This window comes from Chiloscyllium plagiosum, unplaced genomic scaffold, assembly GCF_037043375.1.
Source record: "Chiloscyllium plagiosum isolate Xiang-an unplaced genomic scaffold, Cpla_swu_hap1 HiC_scaffold_33, whole genome shotgun sequence".
Taxonomy (NCBI): domain Eukaryota; kingdom Metazoa; phylum Chordata; class Chondrichthyes; order Orectolobiformes; family Hemiscylliidae; genus Chiloscyllium; species Chiloscyllium plagiosum.
In genome coordinates this window covers 26,215,562-26,228,849 of record NW_028270171.1, presented here as the reverse complement: position 1 = coordinate 26,228,849, position 13,288 = coordinate 26,215,562, and the positions used below count along the sequence as shown (strand labels likewise).

Genomic DNA, 13,288 nt, shown 5'->3' with positions numbered 1-13,288 from the left:
AACAAATTCATCAATACCCTTCATCAAGGGCTGTCTGCTGATTGCACAGTGTTCAATTCGATTTGTAATTCCTCACATACTGAAGTAGTCCCTGTCCATCTGCAACAAGACCTGGAAAAGTAAGTGGCAGGTAACTTTGTATCACACTAGTGCCAGACAATACCAAGCCCATTAAAGGAGAGGCTGACCAGCAGTCCCTGGCATTGTGGTATTTATCATCACTGAGCCCTCCACTATCCACTGACAACAGAATGATATAAATGTGCGGCTACAAGAGTTGGGAAGAGGTTAGGATTCCTGCAATGAGAAACTTGCCAAAAGCTTTAAGCTTCTTCCACCACCTGAAGGGGACAAATCAGAATTGCAGCTCCAACATTTAAGCGGTTCACCTTGATTCAGAACTAAGTCTCCTGGCTAATCAATACCTTTACTTTTTACACTCCTCCATTCATCATGAATACAGCACCCGTAAGACCACTGGATTAGAAGTTTGCAAATGTAACATTTCTCATCAACAGAGGAGGTCAAACAGAAAACAGGAAACGATAGACCAGTTGGTGTGACATCATACATCAGGAAAATGCTGGAAATTCCTGAAGGAGGTCTAAGCAATGCACTTTGAAATTTGTGGTACAATTAGACAAGGTCAACATTTGACAAATATTAATAGAGCCTTTTTGAAGATAGAACCAACAGGTCAGATAAAGGGGCACCAGTAGATTTTTTTTAAAAATTCCTTATAGTGTGGAAACAGGCCCTTCATCCCACATCTACCCTCTGAAGAGTAACCCACCCCCTCTGACTAATGGACCTAACACTATGGACAATTTAGCACGGCCAATTCACCTGGCCTGCACATCTTTGGACTGTGGGAGGAAACCCACACAGACACGGGGAGAATGTGCAAACTCCACACAGACAGTCACCTGAGGCTGGGATCGAACCTGGGTCCCTGAGGCAGCAGTGCTGACCACTGAGCCACCATGCCACCCCAAATTGTATACTTGAATTTCCAAAAAGCATTCAATGAGGTGTCTTCCCTTACAATATGTCCTGTTTTCTCTACTCTTAACTGGACAACATTCTAAGGTCAGTGGTGTTGGAAATTCCTTGTCACTGGTCATAGGCTGTGTGAATCCTTATATGGCAGATGAGCCTGATCCTAGAGCCACATCTCTGACTACACATTAGGCTGGTTATCTCTGGGAGGTGGATGTGGCCTTTGGTCTTGGGATTGCTGGCATTCCTTTATCCGATTCTTTTTGCATTCTTCCTCTAGCTGACGGGTACTGTCAAAGAATGTGTCCCTTCGTTCAGGAGGTTCATCCAAGTCGATTATTTCTGAGTGAGGGTCTCCCATGTATTAACAGCTCTGCTGTATTTCTTGAGCAAAGCCTTCAGGGAGTTTTTGAAACGCTTCTTTTGTCCACCTCTCATTCGAGTGCCTTCCAGCAGCAGGGTAAAAAAGATTTGCTTTGGCAGTCAGAACACAGGCATCGTAAGCTCATTGTTGGCACAGCAGAGTTGGTTTTGGATGACAATGGCCTCCAAGCTAATCATCAGTCGGTCAAATTTCAGATGACGACAAAACAGACTACAGCTGGGAGATGGAAGACCTGGAATAACGGTGCACTGAGAATAGCCCAGCTTTCAATGCTGGCAAAACCAAGGAACTTATTATTGACTTTCAGTGGGATGTTACTCATGCCCCCCTACACATTAACAGCACAGAGGTGGAGAGTGTCAAGCTCCTGGGAGTGGTCAACAACAAGTTTTTTTGGACTCTTCACGTGGATGCACTGGTTACAAAGGCCCAACAACGTCTCTTCTTCCTCAGGCAGCTGAGAAAATTTGGCATGACGGGCGAATACCCTCGCCAACTTTTATAGGTGCGCCATCGAGAGCATTCTGTCTGGGTGTATCACTACCTGGTATGATAACCGTACCATTCAAGATCGGAGACGGTTACAGAGAGTGGTGAACTCGGCCCGGACAATCACAAAGGCCAACCTCCCATCTATAGAATCCATCTACCAGGCCCGCTGTCAAGGAAAGGCCTCCAGCATTCTCAAAGACCCATCCCACCCTGGCAATGTTTTTCTACAACCTCTACCATCGTGGAGAAGGTACAGAAGCCTGAACACACGCACCAACCAGTTTTGAAACAGTTTCTACCCTACTGTTGTTAAAATACTGAATGGACTCACAAACTCTTAACCATCATCTGTACCCGTGTTTCTGTTCCTGCTGCTGTTTCCCTATTATTTACTTATCTATGCTACTTAATTCTGTGAGCTGCCTGTATTGCTCACAAAACAAAGCTTTTGACTGTGCCTCTGTACATGTGACAATAAATTCAATTCAATTCAATCACCAACATACTGTTCTAGGGTAGGACAAGGAAAAATGCTCCAAAAATACTCTAACATCCTCCTTGAAGTCTGCTGGAATTGACCCCAATCATGAAAAATGAATAGAATAGTGACTTATTGTCATTTTTTAAAAATACAGTGAAAAATGTTTAAGTTGCCATACCACAGCGTCTATATTAAAAACAAGTCATACATAAGATTTTTTAAAAGACAATTAAGACAAAGTGCATCTTAGTTCAATTCCTGGATTTGAGAAATGACAGGACACTGGAATACTGTGCCAGAAGATTCCGCAGTAGCCACTCCAAGAACCAATCTCATTACCGCTCCCAGGAAAGTTAAAAATCACACAACACCAGGTTATAGTCCAACAGGTTTAATTGGAAGCACACTAGCTTTCGGAGCGACGCTTCTTCAATCACCTGATGAAGGAGCGTTGCTTCGAAAGCTAGTGTACTTCCAATTAAACCTGTTGGACTATAACCTGGTGTTGTGTGATTTTTAACTTTGTACACCCCAGTCCAACACCGGCATCTCCGAATCGCTCCCAGGAAAGAAGACCATAGCAAAAGCCGCCCAAAGGATTCCCAGGCCATCAGATGCCGAAGCCGCAGCTGGTCTCCACTCACGTACCAGATCCTCATGCTCACCCTTCCCGCCGGTCACCTCCTCGAAGCCAATTCCAGAATCCTGCTTCTGACCTCCACCCTCCTCACTGCCTCCTCCAGGTCCCACTCTGATGTCACCAGCCATCGTCACGCTCTGGACTCCCAACGAAGACACCTTCATCATGCCTTCAAATAATAAAAGAGAGAAAAATAAAGCTGATGGATTGCTGAGTCCTGGGCCCAGGAGCCCAGAAACAGTCTATTCCATGTTGCCATCTTGGAAGGGACCTGTGTCCAGGGGCTGTGAAGATTTGACAGCTGGCTGGTTCTGAAATTTGAATTTTGGTAAATCTTCCATGGGGGTTTTATCAGACTATTATAGGAAGGAAAGTAAATATAGGAGTTGTAAATAGTTATTAGTTAATTATTCTCTGTTATATTTTAAGAAATAAAGTTGTTACCTTTTGTTTTAACTAGTTTTTTTTAAGATTAGATTCCCTACAGTGTGGGAACAGACCCTTCGGCCCAACAAGTCCATACCGACCCTCCGAAGAGCATCCCACCCAGACCCATTCCCCTACATTTACCCCTGACTAATGCACCTAACACAACGGGCAATTTAGCAAGGCCAATTCACCCTAACCTGTACATTTTTGGACTGTGGGAGGAAACCCACGCAGACACGGGGCGAATGTGCAAACTCCACACAAACAGTTTGCCCCGGGTGGGAATTGAACCAGGGTCCCTGGCGCTGTGAGGCAGCAGTGCTAACCACTGAGCCGCCCAAAATTGACAAAAGACAAACCATGAATAGTCAGACACCCCAGGTGGGACTTGAACCCACAATCCCTGGCTTAGGAGGCCAGTGCCTTATCCATTAGGCCACTGGGGCCTTTCCAACTTTCATAGCTGACTGCACGGGATAAATCTTTTCTGTGTTGCTGGTTTAATTTGGGCAGGGGGGACATGGGTTTTACCGCATGTCGTAACAAGGAGGAGATAAGATTTTCTCTTAATGACAGGTTAAAGGGAATATGGAGAGCAGGCGGAATGAGGCTGGGCTGAGATCAGCCCTGATTGTACTAAATGGCAGAGCAGGCTCGAGGGCCTGAGTGGTCTCCTTCTAGTATTTGTAATTTTGAAAAGTTCTATCAGATTCCCTCTTAGTTTTCACCCCTCCAAAGAGAACAGTTCCAACCTCTTCAATTTAACTCTCCTAACTAAAGATTCTCATCCTTCTAAACATTGTCTTAAACATAAATGACTGAACTGTACAGAGAACCAACCACAATCATCATTAGCACTGTTAATGTCATAAAACACCCTGAGGGTTTCACAGAAACATTACCAACAAAATCAGACAGTCCTTTGAGGACATATTAAATCAAATGAACAATGTCTTGACCAGAAGCTTAGGGAATGTTAGGTTTGGGAAATAAATGTCAGAGTTTTCAGGGCGATCAGTGGGATTGGCCACTAATGAAAGCAACTAAAATGAACAATGTGCAAAAGGCCAGAGCTAGAGGAATGTTGGCAGATTCTGAAGGTTACAAAGATAGAGAAGGATGAGATAATCAAAACCAGGAATGATAATCTGACATTGAGTGAGTTTCTGGACTGGACATCAAAGTAAGTTAATGGGAATGAGGGGGTAATGACTCAGAGAAAAACTCTGCTTCCCTCCCATCCTGCTGTTTAAATTGCCAACTGCTACCTTATATTTTTTCAACTGCTGGTAAATGGGTGTAAGAATTTCTGCAGCTTGTTTTGTTAGTCTGGCTACGGTCAGTCTCCCTGATTCAGTCAATGTTTGTAAATAATGCTTCCCCCTGTTGGAATGATATGAAACTACACATATGTGATGTACGTACAGTAGATCTCGAAAGAAAGAGTATACTCACTGCCTAAGGCCTGAGCAGGTCTTCTAGGTGAAATAGTGATCTGTGTGTACTTCACTCAGTTTGGTAAGCTGCATTCACTGCTCAGAAGGCAGTTTTCTCTATACAGGGAGGAACAAGCAGACACCGGGTGACAACTTTGTGAAATATCCCCACTCGGATTGCAAGTATGACCCCAAACTCTTGATCAACTACAAATTAAATTCTCCGCCTCGCATAGTGACCTCTCTGCTCAGACCGTCATCTCTACTTCTTTTTCATTTTAAGGTTTTGGGGTTAACCAATCTTTCATTTGCTTTTGTTTATGGACAACATATGTCCATCATCTGCCATTCACACTGTCTCCAGATTTTGGCCCTGTTGTCATTTAATCTCAACTTCTACATCTCTGACTCTTTGACATCTTCTGTTTTCATTTCTGAGGATAGGGTGGCCACTGATATCCACTAGAAACCCACCAACTCCCACAGTTACCTCAACTATACATCCTCACACCCTGCTCCCTGTAAGGACTCCATCCCATTCTCTTTGTCTCCGTTGCACCTGTTTCAATGATGATACATTCTGCAGGGGTCCTCAGAAATGTCCACCATTTTCCTCAACTGAGGATTCCCCATCCATGTGGTTCACCTTAACCATGTCCAACCCATCTCCCGCTCTTTGGTCCTCAATCCCTGTGTTCCCTCCCACAAAAATGATAGGGTCTCCCTAGTCCTCACCTACCATACCCCCAGCATCCACATCCAAAGGATCATTAGCCACCATCTCCAGTACGATGCCACCACCAAACACATATTCCCCTCTCCTCCTTGTCAGCATTCCGCAGGGTCCATTCCCTCCGGAGCACTCTGGTCCACTCCTCCTACATTCTCAATGCCTGCCCACAGCCCCATGGCATTTTCCCATGCAAATTCCTCTGCCCATTTACCTCCTCACTATCCAAGGCCCTAGACACACCTTCCAGGTGAAGCAGCAATTGACCTGTACTTCACTTAATCTAGCCTACTGTACTTTCTGTTCACAGTATGGTCTCTTGTACACTTGGGAGAAGAAATACAGGCTGGGTGACCACTTTGCTGAACACCTACACTCGATCTATGAAAATGCCACTTCAGCCCCTGGCTAACACTTCTGTCACAGGCCAACTGTAGTGTTCAGTGAGTCTGTGGGAAAAGATTTGCTAGCCCACAAAAGCAAATTGGCCAAATTGTACCAGGATACCCAGAATTCCCGAGCAGCTCACAAACTTGGTAAGACAGCACGCAGACAATGGAATACGCTTTAAGCTCCCATGGACATGACAGAGATCTCAAAGCCATAAGGGCAGTTTCACAAGCCAGCAATTTCTCCTCCAGCGATATCGCTTGCAACAAACTGTGTCAATTTCACTTCGAGCTGGGTTTTGTGATCTCTAACCTATTGGGCAAATTTCTCTGACAGAGCCTCAGCGTAACTTTGAAGAACAACATCTCATTTTCCACTTAGGGACCCTGCAGCCTCTGGGACTCAAACTTCTCACACACTCATTAGTGTCTGATTCCATCCATCCACGTTTTTTACCCACTCCACACTTGGTCCTGTTTTGACATGGGTTATTTTTTAGCAGACAGTCACCCATTCTCACGAACTCCTTGGTCCTTTATCCCATTATATGGGTTGCATTCACCACAGCTAACCCATTTTCTCACTCCTATGTTTTATTATCACATTGTCAACTTTTTCTCTGTCCTACCTGTAATCGTCTTGTTTACTACGCCTTTCATACTCTATCTCCACCTATCCACTCACTTCTCCCCTCCCCCGTTCAGCTTCAGCTTAAATACCATATTTTCGAGCTACTAAATGTTCTGATGAACAGTCGCTGGACTCGAATCGTTAACACTGCTTCATTCCCACTGCCAGGCCTGCTGAGTTTCTCCAGCATTTTGATGTGTTTTCATCTTTTCCTCCACTTTTGTCTCTCTTTTCACTTTCTCAGAAGTTACTACTTTTTTCTATAAAAGCTGGCAATCTCAGGGGAGAGAGAAACAATGTACTGGAGAAACTGAGCAGGTATGGCAGTATCTGTGGAGAGAGATAGTTAATTTTTTTTATTTCAAAAAATATACTTTATTCATAAAATATTTTGATGATCTGTACAATTGGTCATGCCATACATCTGTAAACATTCCATTTCTTGGTATACAGAGACAGAGTAATCATTCCTATTTACAGGTCTGTACGATTACATATTTAGCTGAGGCATCAGCAGAGCCCAAATGACTGCGTGGGCCCCCTGTTCTTCTCCGACAGGCAGATGTTACATGGTGGTCTTTCCCCACTGCGCCTTGGCGGCAGCTGTCCCAAGCTTCAGCGCGTCCTTCAACACATAGTCCTGGACCTTGGAATGTGCCAGTCTGCAACAATCAGTCAGGGTCAACTCCTTCAGCTGGAAGATCAACAGGTTTCAGACCACCCAGAGAGCGTCCTTCACCGAGTTGATGATCCTCCAGGCACAGTTGATGTTCGTCTCGGTGTGCGTCCCGGGGAACAGGCCGTAGAGCACGGAGTCCCGCGTCACGGCGCTGCTCGGGACGAACCTCGACAAACACCACTGCATTCCTCTCCAGACTTCCTCTGCATAGACACATTCCAGAGGGAGGTGTGTGACAGTCTCGTCCCCCCCGCAGCCACTTCGAGGGCAGCGTGCAGTGTGGCTGAGAGACCGGGCCTGCATAAAGGATCTCACAGGCAGAGCCCTTCTCGCCACCAGCCAAGCCATGTCTTGGTGCTTGTTGGAAAGTTCTGGCGATGAGGCATTCTGCCAAATGGCTTTGACAGTCTGCTCAGGGAACCGCTCGATAGGATCCGCCCTCTCCTTTTCCCGAAGGGTCTCAAGGATACTACGTGCTGACCACTTCCTAATGGACTTGTGGTCAAAGGTGTTTTTCTTCATAAACTTCTCCACAAAGGACAGGTGTTACGGAACGGTCCAACTACTCGGAGCGTTCCGCGGCAGCGAGGCCAGGCCCATCCTTCGCAACACCGGGGACAGGTAGAACCTCAGTACGTAGTGACACTTGGTGTTTGCGTACCGGGGATCCACGCACAGCTTGATGCAGCCACACGCAAAGGTGGCCATCAGGGTGAGGGTGGCATTGGGTGTATTTTTTCCCCCGTTGCCCAGATCTTTGTACAGCGAGTCCCTTCGGACCCGGTCCATCTTTGATCACCATATAAATTGGAAGATGGCCCGGGTGACTGCAGCGGCACAGGTTCTGGGAATAGGCCAGACCTGTGCCACATATAACAGCAATGACAGTGCCTCACACCTGATGACCAGGTTTTTTCCTGTGATGGAGAGCGACCGTAGCTTCCATCTGCCCAGTTTCTGCCTCACTTTGCTGATACGCTCCTCCCAAGACTTGGCGCACGCCCCAGCACCCCCCCCGAACCAAATACCTAGCACCTTCAGGTGGTCGGTCCTGACGGTGAAGGGATCGAGGATTGGTCGGCCCAGTTCCTGAAGAGCATGGCCGCGCTCTTGCCTCGGTTTACCTTGGCCTCCGAGGCCCGTTCGAACTGGTCACATATGCACATGAGTCTGTGCACGGACAGCGGATCCGAGCAGAAAACGGCGATGTCATCCATGTACAGGGAGGCCTTAACCTGTAGGCCCCCCGCTGCCAGGAATAGTCACCCCTCTCAGGCTCGCATCCTTCCTGATGGACTCGGCAAATGGCTCTATGCAGCACACAAACAAGGCAGGAGAGAGAGGGCAGCCCTGCCTGACTCCAGGTCTGACTGGGAAGCTATCTGATTCCCACCCGTTGATTGAGACTGCACTGACAATGTTGGTGTAGAGCAGTCTGATCCAATTGCAGATTCCCTCCCCAAAGCCCATTTTGGAGAGAACATCTCTCATATATCTGTGTGATATCCTGTCAAAGGCTTTCTCCTGGTCCAGGCTGATGAGGCAGGTGTCCACCCCCCTGTCCTGCACGTAGGCGATCGTATCCCTGAGGAGTGTGAGACTCTCAGCGATCTTCCTACCCGGTACAACACAGGTTTGGTCAGGGTGAATCACCGATCCCAGAGCAGACCTGACCCAGTTGGCGATGACCTTTGACAAAATGTTTAGGGATGTGCGTGCTAAGTGGATTAGGAAGTGCAGAGTTACCCAGAGATAGGGTAGGGGGGTGGGTCGGAGTGGGATGCTCTTTGGAAGGTTGGTGTGGACTCGATGGGCTGAATGGTCTACTTTCGTATTGTGGGGATTCAATGATTCTATATTAAGGGTGATGTGAGGATAAAAGGTTTTCACTCAGCAAGTAGTTAGGATTTGGAAAGCACTGTCTGGAAATGTGGTGGAGACAGGTTCAATTGATCCATTTGAGAGGGCATTGGATGGTTATTTGGATAGAAATGGTTTGCAGAAATATGGGGAAAAGACGGAAGAGTGGCACGTGGGAATAGAAGCAGGCACAGTGGAATGAATGGCCAACTTCAGTGCTGTAATAATTCTGTGATGACTGCCAAATGTGGAACTCATCTATCTCAGAATATGAATTACATGGTGAATTCTAAACACAACATGGAGGAATCTTGGTCTCCACAGGGTTTGTGTTGACTTTGGTTGACAGTGTAAAATTTCCAATGCTGCACCAGCCCTCCTGCACTCTTCACTGAACCAGGCTTGATCCCCTGGCCTGAAGGCGCAGTGGGAGATCTGCGGAGCCATGAGGTTGCAAATTGTATTGGACTAGAATTTGGCAACTGCTGATGATGGCCCACAGCACGTCATGGATGCCCAGTCTTCAACTGCTGGATCTGTTCAATGTCTGTCTCGTAGAGCACGATGATAGTGCCACACAACACAATGGAGACTATTTCAGTGTGAAGGTAGGACATCGTCTCTGGACTGCACGGTGGTCACTCTTACTGATGCTATCCTGGATAGGAACATCTGCAGCTGGTGAAGATGAGGTCAAGTATGTTATTCTCTCTTGTTGGTCTCACAGCTATGTCCTTCAGGAGCCAACTAGCTCGATCAGCCGTACTGTTGCCAAGTCACTCTTGGTAGTGGAAATCCTTCACCCGGAGTATATTTTGTGCCCTTTCCATCCTCAGTGGTACCTCCAGGTATTATTCAACATGGTGGAGCACTGATTCATCAGCCAAGGGAAGGTGGTATGTGGTATTCAACAGGAGGTTTCCTTGTTCATGTTTAACCTGAAGCCATGAGACTTCATGGGGTTTGGAGTCAATGTTGAGGACTCCCAGGGCAACTCCCTCCTGACTGTATACCACTGTGCCACCACCTGTGCTGGGTCTATCTTGCTGATGGGACAGGACATAGCTAGGGATGGTGATGGTGGTGGCTGGGACATTGTCTATAAGGTATGATTCTGTGAATATGACTGTCAGGCCGTGGGTTGAGATAGCTCCCCCAATGTTGCCAATAGCCAGCAGACGTTAGTAAGGAGGAATTTGCAGGGTCGACAGAGCTGTTTCTGCCGTTGTCCTTTCTGGTGCCTACTTTGATGTCAGGGGTCCATCTACTTTCATTTCTTTTTTCAGACTTCCCAGCAATTTGGCAGTGAAGAATCAACCACGTTGCTGTGGTCCTGGAGTCACACATGACCATAAGATGAAGGAGCAGAAGCTGGCCAGTCGGCCCATCGAGTCTGCTTTGCTGTTTGATCATGGCTGATATGTTTCTCAGTCCTATTCTCCTGCCTTCTCCCCTCAACCCTTGATCCTTTTACTCATCTCGAACCTGTCTATCTCTGTCTTGAATGCATTCAATGACTTGACCTCCACAACCCTCTAAAGCAATGAGTTCCACCAAACCACCACCCTCTGGCTGAAATCTCAGTTATAGAGGGTCATCCCTTCACTCGGAGGCTGTGCCCTCAGGTCCTCGTCTCTCCCTTTAGTGGAAACAACAATGAGTTTGTGACTGATCTGAAAATCTTCAACTCCAGTTTCCTGTCTTATCCTCATAACCATCAATTCCCTTACTAATTAAAAATCTGTTCATCTCAGCCTTGAATATAATTAATGGCTCAATCTTGCCAGCCCTCTGTGAATTGAATCATTACTCTCGGAGAAGAGATTCCTCCTCACCTCTGCCCTAAATGTACAATGCCCTTATCCTGAGATGATGCCCTCTGGTCCTAGACTCTCCCATAAGGGGAAACCACCTTTTGACATCTATCCTGTGAAGTCCCTTAAAGAATCTTGTATGTTTTAATAAGGTTCTTCTAAACTCCGATAAGTATATACCCAACCTCTCCTCACAAGACAGTGCATTATATCCCTGAAGGTCACCGAGTCTTCCTCAATGCAATATTCCTATTTTCACTGTACAAAGGTGACTCTTCAGAATTCCTACGGGTTGCACAGACTAGGCTTGATTCCATTGGAGATTGGAAGAGCGGGGGGGGTGATTTGATACAAGTGTATAAGATCCTGACTGATGTTGACAAGGTGGATGTGGAAATGATTCTTCCCTGTCATAGGTGAGCCCGCAACTAGTCACTGCTAAATAATTAGAGCACTCCCTTTTAGGACAGAGAGAATATTTTCTCTGAGGATTATGTGAATTTGGAATTCTCTGTCTCAGAAGATGATTGAGGTGGAGTCTGAATATTTTTCAGACAGAGGTAGATTAATTCCATTGCTGAACAGGAACCTTAAGGTTATTGGGAGTAGATGAGAACATGAAATGTGAAATAAATGCAGATCAGCCATGACCTTATTGCATGGCAGTGTCGACCTAAGGGGCCAAATGACATATTTCTGCTTGGTTTGCATGCTTTACACAAGCATCAGTGCATATGAACATACAAACCCAGCACAGTATGTTTTAGAATCAACCAGAGAGAACAGGTTATGCTATTAGACTTGGCATTGTGTAATGTGACAGGATTAATGAGTGACCTCAGAGTAAAGGCACCTGTTGCAGTGACCACATCATTGCATTTTACACACAGTTTGAGGGGGAGAAGATTGGGTCTGAGACTAGTATTCACCTGAATACTAATAAACTAGTGGAATCACTAGAGTCCCAGAGGACTGGAAAATCGATAACGTGATACTCCTGTTTAAAAAGGGAGTAAGGCAAAAGGTCGATTAGCCTAACCTTGGTTGTGGGTAAGATTTTGGAGTTTGTTGTGAAGAATGAAATTTCTCTGTACTTGTAAGTGTACAGTAGAATAGGGCAAAGTCAACATGGTTTCGTCAAGGTAAGGTCAAGCCTGACAAATCTGCTAGAATTCTTTGAGGAGTAACAGGTTAGACCAAGGAGAGCCAATGGATGTTAGCAACCTGGACTTCAAGAAGGCCTTTGACAAGATGCCACACAGAAGGCTGTGGAGTAAGATAAGGGCCCATGGTGTCAGAGGTAAGTGCTAGCGTGATAGAAGCTTGGCTGTCTGGTAGAAAGCAGAGAGTGGGGATAAAAGGGTCCTTCTCAGGATGGCAGCTGGTGACAAGTGATGTTCCGCAAGGGTGTCAGTATAAACGTTTCACTTTATACATAAATGATCTAGATGAAGGAACTGAGGGTAAACTGGCTAAGTTTGCGGATGATACAAAGATAGTTAGAGGGACAGATAGCATTGAGGTGGTGGGGAGGCTGCAGACAGATTTGGACAGGTTAGGGGAGTGGGCAAACAATTAACAGATGGAATACAATGTGGGAAAGTGTGAGGTCATGCACTTTGGTATGAAGAATAGAGGAATGGACTATTTTCTAAATGGGGGGAAAAATTCAGAAGGTTGAAATGCAAAGAGACTTGGGAGTTCAGTCCAGGATTCTCTCAAGGTAAACTTGCAGATTGAGTCAGTAGTTAGGAAGACAAATGCAATGTTGGCATTTATTTTGAGAGGACGTGAATATAGAAGCAGGTATGAACTCCAGACACTCCATAAGGATCCGGTCACACCACATTTGGAGTATTGTGCGTAGTTTTGGGCCACGTATCTCAGGAAAGATGTACTGACCCTGGAGCGTGTTCAGAGGAGGTCACGGGAATGGTCCCAGGAATGAAAAGTGGAACATTTGAAGACACTGGATCGAGACTTGATGAAGTTTAGAAGGATGGGGCGGGGATCTAATTGAAACCTACAGAATACTGAATGGCCTGGACAGAGTAGATGTTGGGAAGATGTTTCCATTGGTAGGAGAAACTAGGCCCCAAGGGCACAGCCTTAGAGTAAAGGGAACACCTTTTAGAATGGAGAGAAGGAGAAACTTCTTTAGCCTGAGAGTGGTGAATCTATGGAATTCATTGCCAGAGAAGGCTGTGGAGGCCAGGTCATTGAGTATATTTAATTTGGAGATAGATAGGTTCTTGATTGTAAAGGCAATCAAGGGTTACGGGGAGAAAGCAAGAAAATGGGGTTGATAAACACATCAGCCATG

General features: G+C 46.1%; 1 non-coding gene across 1 annotated transcript; it reads right to left on the bottom strand.

Moving 5' to 3' along the window:
* Nucleotides 1-3,799: 3,799 nt before the first annotated feature.
* Nucleotides 3,800-3,872, bottom strand: trnar-ccu (transfer RNA arginine (anticodon CCU)). The gene has a single exon. It is a non-coding gene; the product is annotated as a tRNA-Arg (tRNA).
* Between the last annotated feature and the right edge of the window lie 9,416 nt (nucleotides 3,873-13,288).